Source organism: Mustela putorius, unplaced genomic scaffold (genome assembly GCF_011764305.1).
Source record: "Mustela putorius furo isolate JIRA1106 unplaced genomic scaffold, ASM1176430v1.1 tig00003845_pilon_pilon_pilon, whole genome shotgun sequence".
NCBI lineage: Eukaryota > Metazoa > Chordata > Mammalia > Carnivora > Mustelidae > Mustela > Mustela putorius.
The window spans coordinates 94,019,571-94,035,500 of NW_025421998.1; the positions used below are offsets into that span (position 1 = coordinate 94,019,571).

A 15,930-nucleotide genomic window follows, 5' to 3' on the forward strand; every position below is an offset into this window, starting at 1 on the left:
ATTAAGTCCTATTGCTGTCATTTATCAGATGGAGACGATAAGGCTTAGAGCAATGAACTTGCCCACAGTCGCAAGGCTAGAAAGACGGGGAGGCTGGAATGCAAAGGCAGATCTGTTTGACCCTAACCACAGTGCCATGTCAACAAGAGCTTGAAAGATTTTTTCAGAGATTCTGCTCTTTGCTACGTAAACTGCAAAACAAGAGTCACAGTCACACTTATTCTGTGCCATGAGAACTACAAATATTTTATCAAGGTAGAAGATAAATATCTACACTTCTCTATCTGAAGGCTCTGTACCCCACCCCCCTCATCCCCAAACATTTCATTCAGACCATGTCTGTGGGCTTTTTGAGGGTAGCAGGTGGGGAGATGAAGTTGCTTGCTTAATTAGTAATTATGTGATTGCACAGAGACAAACTTTGAAGCATGGGTTTTCATGCCGAAGTTTTTGCAGTGGTCTCCTGAGCCTTCAGGAGGAGCATCCTGGGAATGTAGGAGCAGCTCTACCATGCAAGCCTGCAGGGGGCTGCAGGAGGCGGTCCAGACCCAGCTGGCCTCTCCAGCGCATCCCCCTGGCAGTACAGGGACCCCGGGTTCCAGCGAAGATGCTGGGATTGGGGTGCACAGAACAGAGCCAGCCTTAATGCCCAAAGGTTGCCAAGATTTTCAGGGAGAAGAACCCCCAGCATCACAAATGTTGGGCTAAATCGGAGGGAACTCACAAGTGAAAGGGGGAAGCTATTGGGACATAGACAGCAGAAAGATACTGGAGGAATAGAGGCAGGGCTAGTGCAACAGACGGGGTAATCATCGCCCACCACTTACTGAGCATTAACTAGGTGCCAGGGATTTACATCTAATCCTCACAACCCCGGGAGACACCAAATCCATTTCTGTTTCTTCCTGGACACACAGACCCCATTTCCCAGCCTGCTTTGCAGTTGGAGGAGCCACGTGACTAGGTTCTGGGAACTGTGGGACATAGCATCGCTTCTCCCGCATAGCCACCCTCAAGTCACCTCTCTGGACTTGCAGTTAGCAAAATCACAAAACAGAAGGAACACAAGCCCTTACCTGTCCACGTGGAAGGTCGCCCATCCAATACCTACTTGGACTGTTACACGTCTGAGGCAAACCTTTAGATGTTAAGCCATTAAGATTTGAAGGGTTATCTGTTACAGCAGCTGGGGTCCCCTATGAAATTCCACAAGCCCATGAGCAGTGCTTTTCCTATCATCATTTCCAAATGAGGTTCTTCAAGCAGAAAGCTCTCCCATGGCCACGACAGGTAAGTAATGGTGTCAGGACTCAGACCCCAGCCATTAGCCCCAGAGCCCGTGCTGGCAGCTGCTGGTTCTTTCCTATAAAGGGTTGCGGGGAGTGGATGAGACAACGCATGCGCAGTGCTCGCTCCGGGACTGACCTTCATGTGGTTCTTGTTCATGGCTGTGATGAGTGTCCTCTGGACCTTCACAGACCCCTTTCAATCCCGCCCTATCACTTTCCTACTGCCCACCTCCCATGCTGACCCTAACTCGCCCATCTTTAGGGTGTGCACTGACTGTCTTCCTGCCTTCCTTTGTGGAGCACTTGTAGGTGTAGATTGGGGTTCCACATGCAGGCTGGGGCGCACACACGTTGCCTGTGCAACGAGGCATATTGGCTTTTCTCACCGGCTTAAAACCTCTCACAGGTATGTGAATCAGACTGGAGGGTGAATCCTAGTTGGGGGCGGGGGGGGGGGCAGTTAATCTGATCCAAGACTAAACCGAGACTCTGTTCTCAACAGGCTGGAAGGATCCGGCCAACGCAGAGAAGAAATCTAATAGAGAAAAACCAACGGCAGATTCTTCAAGGAAAAGGACCTGAGAGGTCATTGGCTGAAGCTTCCGATTAAATCCTTGACTAGATGGATTCCCTGCCTCCCGAATTTTACTATTCTAGTCACACCTGTTTCTATCTGATTATCTCCAGGCATGTGAAGAAATTACTGTATCTGTTTTAAAATCTTGTTAAACTCCAATTAAGTGCACTGGGCCGGCTTAGATTTTTAAACCCCAAGCTTTTAAAGCAGATGTCTCTGAAGCAGGCTGGTATGTAATCCCGAGTGTGTGATCTGTGCTTTGGAAAGTGTTTAGTGAGTCAACTTCAGCGCTGTTTGGTATTGATTAGAACCGTGGTCCTGACGGGGTGGGGGGTGGGGTGCTGGATGTACAGGTGCGCTGGTCATTCATTCTATTTGTTCCAGTCACCCGAAGGAAAGGGGTCACACAAAGAGCAAATACATATTCTTCTAGTAAACTAGAAGGCAGGTAATTTGGACCAACTTACTAGTTTTCCATGAGAGAAGCATTAAGAGGTTTGCTATCTGGCTAAGTTGCTAAAATCTCAGCCCCTCCAAAATGTTTTAGCTTTGAAAGACTCAGAGTAAACTATTGCATTTCATGGGAAACAAAGGGACAGACAGAGTGAGTGGCAATGTGATCACTAAGAATTAAAATACAAAATCGGGGCACCTGGGTGGCTCAGTGGGTTAAAGCCTCTGCCTTCGGCTCAGGTCATGGTCCCAGGGTCCTGGGATTGAGCCCTGCGTCGGGTGCTCTGCTCAGCGGGGACCCTGCCTCCCCCTCTCTCCGCCTGCCTCTCTGCCTACTTGTGATCTCTGTCTGTCAAATAAATAAATAAAATCTTAAAAAAATAAAATACAAAATAAGTCTTTCTTAAGTTGAGGTAGACATCAGAGTCTGGTCTTGCCTCCTAAACCACAGTCTCCGAGGACATGGCCTGGAAACTTGCATATTAGCAAGATCCTAAGACCATTATGTGAGCCTCTGGAATAGAAAGAAAATACCTCTAAATATTCCCACTTCTTTTAAAAAATATTTTATTTATGTATTTGACAGACAGAGAACCCAAGTAGGCAGAAAGGGAGGCAGAGAGGCAGGCAGAGAGAGGAAGGGAAGCAGGCTCCCTGCTGAGCAGAGAGCCCAATTCGGGCTCGATCCCAGGACCCTGAGATCATAACCTGAGCCAAGGGCAGAGGCTTTAACCCACTGAGCCACCCAGGCACCCCTTCCCACTTCTTTATAGAAATAGAGAACTCACCATTTGAAACAATAATTTATGTTCTGCTAACACTAGCTTATGCCGCTCTGGTTTTATTCAAGATTCCTGTTTTCATACAAAAAGTATAATTGAGCAGAAAAAAGCCATGCTATTCAATGCTCTATAGAAAGCCTAGCAGCTTGGATTCTAAACCCATGACCAAGTCACCTGTCCGCCCCCCTGCTTCACCGGATGGCAGAGTACGGAACAGAAAATGTGTACTCAGAAGAGAAAGGATTCACGGCTGCTGGGTGTGTGAGCGCAGCCTCAAGTCCTAAGAAACATTCACAGCAGGAATGACCAAATCAAAATACAAAGTGCACGTCCTTCCCAATTATTTTTACTGCGGGTCGATTCATGTTTGGATACATCCTTATCGTTCAGCCGTCATCATTGTGTGCGGGCCGACACGTGTGCTCATTATATTGGATGAGAGGGCCTCCTTTCTCCTGCGTCTCTTGGCTCTGTGGCCTAGTTTTTGCCTTGGGGAAAATCCTGGGCCGGTCTTAAGATTTGCCTGGTGCTTGCAATCACAAGAACTGATTTCTTTTCATAGTTACTATGTCCAGTCCCGTGTAATAAGGGACTCGCCTTCGAGCTCTGCTCCTCTTCCAGCTCCTCTGCCCTCTGCCTCCCGGACCGGACTGGGACAGGGTGGCTGCTTCTCTCTTTCCTCCACAGGCTCTGCCCCACTAGCCAGCCTCTGTTGTTTCTGGCCCTGGTGAGGGTGGGGGAAGGGGTGAGGGAGAAAGTACTGGTTCTGTGGCCATCACGGTGGCGGTCTCTGGCCTTGGTAGAATTTCAGAGCTGACTCCTGACTCTGAGGTTTTCTACCCTGTTTTCTCTGAGATTCCCCACTAGAACCTTCCAATGCCTTTCCAATGGCCGCTTAAGCCTCCAGCACTCAGGCTTTCAACGTCAGGAGTCCGCCCTTCTGCGGGGTCTGTCAGTCCTTCCAGGGAGCGCTCCCTGGCCAGGCCCCTTGGAAGATGGCTCCAGGCCATCTCCTGCTAGCATGTCGCACATATATTCCACCAGGAATCATCACTGCCCTATTATTTGTGCAAGTGTTCGTTGTTTCCAGGCAAGTCCCCTCTCTTTCCCTCCCTCTCTCCCTCTCTCTCTCTCCTGCCAATCAAAGCATTGCCTTTACATTTTTTAGGCATGTATCATGTACTAGTTCCCAATATGCCCCCAGAAAGAGGCCAGGCTGCCAGGCAACCCCTAGCAAAGCATCTTGAGAGGAGGGCAAAGCATCGCAATTCTCTGCTAGGCAACAGTGCCCTCCTTGGTTCTCCAAGGCCTTCTTTTTCATAGGACGGAGGGTGGACTAGCACTGGCGGCGCTGGTTTAATCTCGTAAGGTGTCCTGCCTGTGGTCTAATAGCTACTAGGGTGTGGGGGCAGGACATGCATCATACTGCCCTCTACCTTTGGGGAGTCAGTGCAAACAAGCAGACCTCAGGAAGGGCAGGATTAAACATCCTGTTACGTGTGTATAAGCAGAGACGTGTCCGTGGGTGCTGAGTGGGCCCCGGGTAGCTGAAAAACGATCCAGATGTTTTCTAAAGGAGACGGTATGAATGAGAATGGATAGGAAGACATGCGGTAAACGTAAAGTGATGACAATGTCCATGCTATTCTCCGGTATTTGTGTGGGACTCAAACTGGTGGGTGGAAAAGCCAAGAAATAGGGAAGAGCAAACCTCTGCAGTGGTAGAGGGGATGGGAAATCTCACAGGAACAAATGGACAAAGGATTTTAAGAAATTAAATGAACCCTTTAGAAAGGCCCAGGAGCCCAGCAGAAACGTTCGGGTCCAGCTCCCCTGTGGTTCTGGTGATCAGCCTGGCTTGGAGCCATTCTCATAAGCGACCTGTCCGGTACATGACAGATGCTTGGGTACATTGTTTCCTATCACTGGTGTGATGCAGTTCTGTCAGTCCTCCCCATCACTTTTGGAAACCACAGGACTAGATGATCTCGAAGGTCCAATCCAGCTCTGAGAGTCTAGGAGGCACTTTATGATGCAAAGACATCCCAGTCATGGGACCTAACTCCAAAACCTTCTTCCACAGTGGCTCTATCCCGAGTGCCGTCCGAGATTGAGCTCAGAAATGAGGCAGTGTCTCCTGGAAAGCAGAAAGACTTAAATTCTTAAGAACATTTATTTATAAGGCAGAACCCCGCTGGGTCTTGCCATCATCAGGAGCCTCCTGAGAAGTCCCCGTCAAGGTAACAAGGGTAACCAAGTTGGCCAGTATTGCCAGGGCCCAGGGCAAGGCACTTTCTCGTGTAGTTATTCCAGGAAGCGGGCTAGAGAATCACTAAAATAAGCTGAATTCCTATGAAGGGAGAGCCAGGAAACCCTGGGAGCAAGGACAGGAGGACATACAGCACGAACTAAAAGAGAGCCCAGAAGGTGCCGGGTAGACCTGCACAGCTCAGAGAACTTCAGGGCGCAGGTTGGAAGCCTTGGAGAGGCAGGCACGAGTCAAGCAGGGGCGATGGCCACCACTCATTGCCCCTTCCTCACCCTCCAATCTGGAACCTGGCCAAAGGGACCCAAAATGGGGTGGTAACTCGGGGTTCCTGGAAAGGGCCTTGACCCATGGAGGTATTTGTGGGACCTGCGCACAACATAACCACCGCTATTCAGATGCAGCTAACAGGATGGTGTGTTTCCTCTGTGCGGCTGGTCCCATCCAACTCATTACTTTAAAACTACTCTGTGTATGTCCGCCGCTCCTTTCCGTTTCTTTAAACAGCTGAAAGGTATATTGCGCATTTTAACTGACAAGCTCGGGTGGAGTTTGGCGGTGAGGAGGCTTGATGGTAGTCGAAGAAAGTTCCGCAAGGTTCCTGAAGAAAAAGGCCTTCAACTGGGATGGCCTTGGGGGTGTCCTAGTCCTAAACGCCCCTGCAGACACGGTAACTTCCAGAGAAGTCTCAGCTGCGGCCCCGACGGAAGACCAACAAGGGAAAAGAAACGCAAAGAGCCAATGAACCGAAGAGAGACAAAACAAAACCGAGGCGACCTGATGGAGTGGAAGAGTGAGCTCGCCCTTGGGGTCGGAGGCCTAGGATGGGGGGAGGGGCAGTTGCCCTGAACGGAGTGACCCTCTGCAGGGCCAGGCCTCACCAGTGCCTGGACTTGATTCCCCGCCCCAGCGCGTGCCTAAGCGGCCGGGCGTGCTGCACATGCTCCGTCTGCTGATAGCCAGCAAGCTGCAAAATGCTGCCTGGCATGCCGGGGAGAAAACCAGAAAGCGGGGCTGAGCTTTCGTGGCCGGTTCTTGGGCCACTGCTGCTCCCAGGCAGCCCGCTCCCGAGCGGCGAGTGACAGCTCCTGCGCCCCTCCCCCCCTGCACCCCTCGGCCTCCCGCTCCCAGCACCGGGGTTTTCTGGCTCAGCGGGACAGAGTCCGGGGGTGAGGTGGGGGGCAGCCTGCGGGGCCGGGACCAGCAGCAGGTGCGACCAGGTAAGCCCAGGTGTGCTCGGGACGCCCAGCCTGCGGGGCGAGGAGCGGAGCAGCTCGCGGGAAGGAGGAGCGCCTCGCTCCCGTCGTCTCTCCGTGGGCGAGTGTGTTGATTCCAAACCGAGGCTGAAAAGCGGGAGCTTGGAGCGGCTTCAGGGGGTCAAAGCCTCGCGTGCCAAGCACAAAGGGGCTTGCTCACTCCTTCCTGCACGGGCAGTCGGCCCAGCCCTCCCGTGGGAGTCTCCGCTTTCCCCTCCTTCCCTCGCCCCATCCTGTTCCCCTGCCCGCTTCCCTCCTCGGCTCTCCCAGCTCTGCGGGGGGTGGGGGGCGGGGAGACGGCGCTGGGGGGTCCTGCTCCCCCAATCCGGGCGCTCCGGCTCCGGGCGCCCAATGAGCTTCGCGAGCCGGCGTAGTAACAGCTCCGCTCCTTTCCCAGGCTGCCGCCCCCCCACCCCCGACCTCGGCTCTTAAAGGCACCCGCCCCCTCTCTGCGCAGCCGTTCCCCCCCCCCGCCTTTGTGGCCGCGCTCCGCGTTGGGCTCCTCCACCCCTTTCTCTCCGGTGTGACTTTCACCTTGAGCTCCTCTTCTTTCCTCTCATTCACGGGTTTTTCTCTTCTCTGCTAGCCTTTCCTTCTCTTTACTTTCCTGTTCTTTCTTGAATCCCACATCAGCTACCTCCCTAGCCAGGGGCCGCCTGTGACAGCAGCGAAACCTATAGCTGAGCTGGGGAATTCGGGTGAGATGCTGGAAATTAGTCAATTCCACTGATGCCTCAGGTGGGCAGATCCGGAGATGTGGTTGGAGGAATCTTCCCCGGGTTGACTGCCCTTGGGGCTCAGCATGGTTTCGTCCCCAACTTTGCAGATTCAGAAACTTGTCTTTTTGGTTCACTACTCACTGCAAAGTAGACCCACATTATACCGCTCACAAGAGAATAAGGACAATGTATGAGTTTACTGGCAGGGATAAGCCTTTGGTGTCAGGGATGCGTTGGGTGTTTGTCAATCCTGCAACTTCTCCCTGGGTTTAGGAAGGATACATCCGCTCAGCCTAGCTTGCCCATAGGTGGAACCGCCTGATTGAGTTTCAGTCAACGGAATGTGGGCAGAAATGATACATATGCCCCTTCCAGACCCGGCCATAAATGCCCCAGGTGCTGGAAGTGAAAGGTTCTGCAACAGGAGACACACAATGGAAGGCTCTTGGATCTTTGAGTCACCATATGCAAGAGATCTACCAGGAGAGATGTCTGACCCCCATGGTCCGTGATATGGACAAGTAAACTTACTAAATGAAGACACTGAGCTTTAAAGATTGTTTATTTTATATGATAGCATCAGTGTATCTAGGGAAAATTAACTTGCTTCCACTGTTCTGAACACGCTCTTCCCATACAAGGTACTGATATGGAAACCTGTATGGGAGAGGCTTTCTGGGTTAGCCAGAAGTGGACCAGAGCCCTGAGCGGTATTTAAGCTGCGGTGCACTTCTGCCTGAGCTCGGGAGACACTGGAAAGAACTGATGAAAGTAAGGTCGATGAAGGCATTCAGATGATCATGTAGCATAGGCTACTTCCTAGTCACCTGTTCATCTTTTGATTTAGGAGAAGGGAGAGAAGAATGAGGAACAAGAAAAAAAAAATGGTACCAGCTCAGGAGTTCAAGGGGAGGGTGGGAGTTTCCAGATTTAAGGACATCATACAGTTTCATGCGAAGATAGAGAAGACTCTGGGCTGGGCAGGAGATTGGTCAACACTGTGGGTCACGGAGTCATGGAGTCATGAGTTACGTAACCAGACCCACATGTCCCACTGCCTAATCCACATCTCCACTTGGAGACATTCCAAATATGGCAGGTCCAAAGTTCTTCCCGAAGCCCACTCCCATCTCAGTCAGTGTCTGTTCTGGTTTCTCCATTTCTCAGACCAGGAACCATAGTCTTTATTTATTTTTTTTTAAGATTTTATTTATTTGACAGAGAGAGACACAGCGAGAGAGGGAACTCAAGCAGGGAGAGTGGAAGAGGGAGAAGCAGGCTCCCCGCCGAGCAGGGAGCCTGATGCGGGGCTATATCCCAGGACCCTGGGATCATGGCCTGAGCCGAAGGCAGAAGCTGAACCCACTGAGCCACCCAGGCGCCCCGACCACAGGAAACCATAGTCTTTACTAGCTCTTCTCTTTCTCTCATGCTCCACATTTAATCCATTAGCTATTCTCTGTGCTCTACCTTCCAAATACACAGAGGGGCACCTGGGTGGCTCAGTCAGTTAAGCGTCCGAATCTCGATTTTGGCATAGGTCATTCTCAAGATTGTGAGATCAAGCCGCACATGGGGCTTTGTGATGGGCTTGGAGCCTGTTCAAGATTCTCTCTCTCCTTCTGCCACTGACACTCCCCCCTCTAAAAATAAAAAATAAAAATGCATGGAGAAATGAGTTACCTCTTACCATCAGGCTGCTACCATCCTATATCGGGCTGCCATCATGTCTTACTTCCATACGTTATTGCAAAGGCCTTCCAACTGGTCTTCTTGCATTCCTCCTTGCTCTCCTCCTGTCTGTTCTTCCTACAAGATTCAGACTGCTTTTATTTAAAAATGGAAATCAGATCATACTGCTTGAACTCTCCAAATGCTTGCCAGCTTGCTGAAAAGAAACTCAAAAGTTCTTAGGGTGGTCTACCAAGCTGGCATTGTTGGGGTCCCCGCCTCTTCTCTGATCTCACCTCTGCGCTTCCCTCCAGCAGAAACTGCCAATGCCGCACCCAAATCCCCAGGGCTCCCACAGGTTACTGTGGGCACTGCCCTAGGCTCTAGTGGCCTGCTTGCTTCTGCCTGGAGGCATTCTGTGGCCTCAGGAGCAGGTTCCAAAAGCCATCATCAGTGAGAGGGGAATTGGATACACACCCAGCTTCCTGACTGCTCCCTGGGGCAGTTCTGAGGCATATTCCTGATGGTCTCCGAGCTCCCTAGCAGGCTGAGCATCAGAACTGTGGGTTACCACCCACAGTGGTAACCCACTCATTAATGTCCCACTTACTCAATTACGTTCCTTTCCTCTTTCACTTCCACATTCTCTCTTAGCGCTTTGTAAGATCACCTCCACTTGCATCCAGACTTCTGTCTTAAGAAATTCACAAGCTAAGGTACCTCTGGGTCTAGCCCGGCAACACTACTGTCCTGTTTCTAGAACACATCAAACACTGCACTGCCTCAGAGTCTTTGCATCTTCTGTTCCCTCTGCCTGAAATACTCTTCCCTCCTGTCCTTTGGGTTTTTGCCCACATAACATCTTCATCTCTGTGTTACGCAGGAAACCCGACCCCCACGAATCATTCTCTGTCCCTTCTCTGCTTTATTTCTCTTCTTCGTGTATCATCTAAGGCCAACAAACCCACTGTGTGTTAGTTTACGGTCTCACCCAGGCGAAAGATAAGCTTCATAAGAGGGACTTGGTCTGTTCTGTTCCGTTCTGTTCCTGGCAGAGTCCAGAGTGGTGTGTGGCACAAAGTAGGTGGTTCAGTGAATATTCGCTGAGCAAATGGGCATTGAGATAGAGAATAGGAAGAAAATAAAGAATGTTTGTGACCCCAGTCCAGACATGCTGTGTGACTTTAATGACCCTTTTGTTCATAAAAGCTTGAAGTCTACAAGATGAGAGACGTATCACTGTATGAGAAAGATCTTAGCGCATCCACAATTTCCTATTTTCTATGTTCTGTAAAAGACTTTGAGTCTTTCCCCCAATGAAAATGAAGAAGGGAGTTAATTTCACAAGGATCTCTGCGTTACGACTTCTCTTATGAGATGTGTTTTAGATCCTAATTATAGCAAGCACTGTTCACAATTTTTTTTTAATTTAGAAAGTTCAAACTTCTTTCTCAAGAACGAGCAGACTTGAACAGATGGAAGCTAATGAGTAAAGCCTGACAAAAAAGTGTGCAAGGTGCTCCCAAACCCGTTCTCTCGGGCCCGAGGGGTCCACCTGAGCTGTCTTCCTCATCTTCCTTGGCACCCTGTGCCTGTGGATGAGATGCGGGTCTCGCCTCCACGTTAGGTCCCCCTTGAGGTCCCCACTGAAACGTCACCTTCCCTGACTCCTCTTTAATGTCGGAATCCCCTACCAGGGGACTCTCCTTCATGGCATGTGTCCGTTTCCCTCTGTGGCACTTTCCATGTCCTGTAGTCACATCATACTTATTTCTTGCCATTTCCTTCTATTGCCTTCTTCTTCGAGCCGGAGCTCTCTGAGGGCAGACCCATATCCGCTTTGTCACAATTTCATGCCAGGTGCCTGGCACACGGTAGGGCCTCTATGAAGATTCGATGGACACAGGAATGTTAGGGCCCATGAAGGCGGGTTGGCAGCCAGGAGCTGGGCAGCGGCATGCTCAGGTGGGATCAGCAGCCCAGTGCAAGACCTAAGCTTCCCGATGCCCCCTCTGAGCCCTCCCCCTGTCCCTACCTCTCCCTGCTTCACCAAAGCTGTGAATCACCTCGCTGACAGGCAGGGTCATCTAAGAAAGTAGAAAGAGGAAAAGAAAAATGAGACACTGGAGGGGAGAGCGGAGAATCTAGGCTCTTTTAACAGCCACTATTCCTTATTTCTTGCTCAAGTATTGGCACCTTTAAAAGCCTTGGCTGTCCTCTCCAACCTCCCCACTCAATCACAAACCACAGAGCCTCGAGAAAATAAAGGGGGAAAAAAATCAATGTGTTAAATCTTCCCTGGGCTCAGGAACGACTCCCCCTGTGGCTTCCCCCTGCTGGCTGTCCAGCTAAACTCCTGGGTCCTCCCACTGAACCTGATTCCAAGTTCAGATGGGGGAGGGGGAGGGGCTTGCACGTTAAAAGTGTTTAAAAATCGTTATCTGAGTTGTAGGTGGTTGAGAACAGAATCCTATTTTGAAAATATTAAGAATGACTGATTTTTCTTTCTCCTTTAAGTCTCATTTCTTTCAGCCACACCCCTACCCCCACATCTGAGGGAGTTTACTGCTCTAGCGCGGGAGAAGGTTCAACTGAGCGGTAAGTAACTTTGGGCATCAAATCTCTCTTAAGAGCTGGGCCTGGAAAGCTGGCCATCGTGGAAAGAGAACAGGAATTTCTAAATTCCCGAACTCCTCTTCTGGCGTGTGGAGAGCGATGCTCATTTGGTAGATGAATGGATTCTAGAAAAAGGAGGTCCGTGTCAGAGAGAAGACCTATCCCAGGGGTTGCTAGAAAGGAGAGTATGCAGGGCAAGGGGAGAGCGAGCTAGGACCCAAGATCATATAGGTTCTTGTCGCCCCTGCCTAGGGTCAGGACCCTGATGCGTATGTGGGAATGTACGTGCGTGTGCATGTGTGTGTGTGTGAGTGTGTAGGTGGAGGACAGGGGAGAGAAACATCAAGAAACAAGTAGTTATGGGGGAAGCTGAGAATGTTGAAGTGAGGGGGCTGTGGTCCCCCTGGGCTTCTGGCCCATCTTAGAGGAGGCTGCCAGTTCCCACCTGAAGTCCCACCTGTGCGGGATGATGCTAGGCATCGGCCGAGACGGCACCCGGAGGAAGGGACCAGCTCAGGGAGAGCAGAGTTCTCACCTGGCCAAGACAGGACGTGGGGAATGCTGGGACGGGGCGGTGGGTGGCGCAGACAGAAGCCTGGGGATGGGGCGGAAAGAGGCTTCTGGGCAAGGACTTTATTTTGTTGGTTGCTGTATACCCAGCCCCAGGAGCACTGCCGGGCACATAGTGCTGACTGATCAATAGTTTCCGAGGGAAATGATTCAGTGAAGGTTCTAGGTCCCCCAACCCCCCGCCCATCTCTGCTATCACAGGCCCTGAATCCTGTCTCCCTTCCCACACACCATCCTGTAAGGGAAGCGGGCGCAGAGGAGAGCTGAGCAACGGAGCTTTACACCAAAGAAGGTGGGCGATACATTTAAAAAGACGATTTACAGCAAGGTAATTTGTGAAATACACACTGATTAAGTTTTAATTTTTTAAAAAGATTTTATTTCTTTATTTGAGAGAGAGAGAGAAAGCATGCGTGGTGGGGAGAGGGACAGGGGAGAGGGAGAAGCAGACTCCCCACTGAGCAGAGAGTCCACCACGGGGCTCGATCCCAGGCCCCTGGGATCATGATCCGAGCCGAAGGCAGCCGCTTAACGACTGAGTCACACAGATGCCTCTAAGTTTTAATTTTGTTTCTCCTTGTAGCTGCCCATTAGGATGGCCCGCAGGAGGCTGCACACCCCTCCGCGGTGGGCTGTCGGGATACGGCTGAGGGGTCATGGCAGCCAGTGGCGGATCTCAGTTACTTGACTGAGTGGACCAGGGTTGGAGCAGGCCAGGGGAGGTGTGAATTCCCAGAACTCACTCGTGCCCCTCGCTTGGGAGGCATTCAAGACCACTGCTCCAAGGAGGGCTTCGGGAACCATCACGGGGCTGAATAGGGAAACACTGGTTGCCATAATTGTAGGAAAAGAAGAACTCGTTTGAAGTCTCCCAGGAAACTTACATACACTGGCAAGCATTATCTGGATGGTGTAGGCATCTTAGCCCATGGAAGCTTTATCTCTGCCACCAGTGTTGGTGATGGGATGTCTAGATGGAGCTGGTGTGACACACCGTGACTGTTTTCTTCTTTCGTGACTCAGTGATTGTTGCTCTTTGACCAACAAATGTGGATTGTCCACTAAACGTATCCTCAGCCGCCTGGGACTGGGAACTGCCTTCAGCGAGCTGACTTTCCAATCAGCACGACCCTGGCTTTCATGAGGGTTCATGAACTGTGCGAGTCTGGCCCCTCCCCCACATCTCTGCACACAGGGAGCCCTTCGGCATGGTTCCTGTATTGAGGACCTATGGCTGAGTAACCAATTATCCTGGAAACATAGTGACTGAAAAGAGCAAACATCTTCCTTTTCACATTCCTGCAGGTAAAGTGCCTGATCCACTCTCCAGCCACGTGACTCCTTTTTGCTGTCGTGGGAAACGAGAAAGGAAATTTAGAACAGAACCCTCTTGTTCTGTTCATAAGACCATTCTGCGTTCTTAAGTCACACAGTTGAGATTTTCTTTAATGTACTATGAGACTTTTTTCTTTTTTATTCTTTTATAAAAAGTAAGCATAGTCAAGCATTGGACTCTTGATTTTGGCTCAGGTCATGATCTCAGGGTCCTGGGATTTGAGCCCTGTATCAGCCTCTGCACTCCTCGGGGAGTCTGCATGTCCCTCTGCCTCTCCCCCTGCTCATGCTGTCTCTCTCTCTCTCTCAAATAAATAAAACCTTTCTTAAAAAATAAGAAAAAGAAGCAGCTTCTAGCCTGTGTGTCACAGTATGGTGGTTTTAGTGAACTTGCAACCCCCCATACACATGCACACACATGTACACGCACACACACAGAGTTACAAACATGTATGGGTATTGGACAGTGGAAAGAAATAGGCAGCGAGTATGAAAGTCCCTAGCAAATATTTTTTAAAACGGTGGTCATAAATACCAACAGACTATTAGGATGTTATTTATAGGATAATAATCTCTGCATGAAGTTATTTCACTCACAGGCTCTGTGATGAGTGTATTAGGGCTGGGTATTGATTGTTAAGATCAAAATATGCTTTTCTTTAGCTGATATAACTTCCAAAATAAATCATTCATACAGTCGGTGACTCATACAATCCATTCCGGCGTGCTCTGCTACTTGTTAGGAGATTTTTATTTAATTTAAGCATTTTCATTATTGTGGATTTTTATTGTACACTGTTCAGTTCTGAGTCTTGGGCAATTGTTATAATAAGGTTACTAGTCAGAGGCTGCAGATAAAGAACAGCAATTCAATAATTAAAAGGCAACCAAGAGTGCAATCTGTCAAATAGAAAAAAAAAGAAAAAACACAGATCTGAAAGTGCATGAAGATAAGCTAAGAGCCAAATCTATTAATGCAAAATATGATTATTTCCAGTGGTGAACCAATATGTGTTGCTGCTTCCACTTTACAGGGGATTTTGTAAGATAATCAAACCAGCGGTGTTAGCAGGGCGGTCCTGAGTTCCATCTTCCAACCAAGTCTGAGATGATCTCGCAGAATTCCCTTTTAAAACCCACTTTCAGGGTTTTATTAGACCAGGTTCTTCTTCCTCTTCCTATTTATTCCTGCTCTTACCTTCTACCACTCCTACATTCCCCATGCTTTTCCATGCTTAGTAAGAGTAAGGTTTTTGAAGATGTGGATCTGGTCGTTTTCTTTTGTGTCCCTCTTCTCAAGTATCTTTTGGAATTACCCATTCACCTCTGCTTTCGTCCCCCTGGTTCAAGCCTCCTGTGGACCCCTGGTCTCCCCACATCATCTTTGCCTCACCCCACCCCACCCCACCTTACAACTTCTGCACAGCAGCTGGAGAAATCTTATTGTCACACAAAGATGTTCCTTCCATTCCTGCACTTAAAATGGATTACCCTTTTTTCAGACCCCTCGACATGGCCTGAAATGCCATACTGGTCAGGTTCTGGCCCGCCTCACCTGCCTCTTCTAGAACTACCCACCCTTTTCTACTCTGTGTGCCACCTTTCAAATCCCAAAGCACACAATGCCCCTTACCACCTCAGGGCCTTTGCACATGCTGTTCCTTCTGAGTGTGGAAAGCTTTCTACCACTACCTAACCCCTTCTGCCTGGCCAGTGGCTACCAGTCCTTCAGGCTTCAACCTAAATATCACTTCTTCAGGCCAGCCCTCCAAGTTGTCCCAGACTAGGTCCGGTCATGTTACTGTGTGTTCTCGGCAACCTTTATTTGCCCTTCCTGGTACTTACCATGATTGTGAATTTTTAATTGCATAATTCATTTCTCTCTTCACTTTCCTGAGTGCCCACGATATGCCTGTGTGAGATTGTCACAACTGCCATAAAAAATATCACAGACTAGAGGGCTAACACACCAGAAATGATCTTCCCACATTTCTGGAGGCTGGGAGTCAGAAATTAATGTGCTGGCAGCTTTGGTTTCTTCTGAGGCCTCTCTCCTTGGTTTGTAGATGACCATCTTCTCCCTCTGTCCCCACGTGGTCTTTCCTCTTTTGTTTTTTTAATGTATTGTTTTTCTAATGTAATTTTCTAATGTATTGTTTTTCTAAAGTATTTCCGTGTCTAGAGGATTACTTAGCTGAAAGCAGATGCCTCTCTTGGGAATTTTCACTTCCCTCCTCCACCACGTGGAGGTTTACATGGTCTCTAGAGGAGTCAGTACCATCTCTATATCCAAGAGAGCAAATGTGGGTCTCTTGGTTTTTTACTGCTATTAATTCTTATAGCCACAAGGTGTCGCTGTTGAAAAAAAACTTGCTTTGTGCGTTCTAACCATTGAT

General features: G+C 49.7%; 1 long non-coding RNA gene across 1 annotated transcript; it reads left to right on the top strand.

Annotated features, from left to right (window-relative positions):
* Nucleotides 1-6,325: 6,325 nt before the first annotated feature.
* On the top strand, nucleotides 6,326-12,531 carry LOC101670983. The gene is made up of 3 exons (XR_198638.2): nucleotides 6,326-6,587; nucleotides 11,531-11,611; nucleotides 12,401-12,531. It is a non-coding gene; the product is annotated as an uncharacterized LOC101670983 (long non-coding RNA).
* Nucleotides 12,532-15,930: the final 3,399 nt, after the last annotated feature.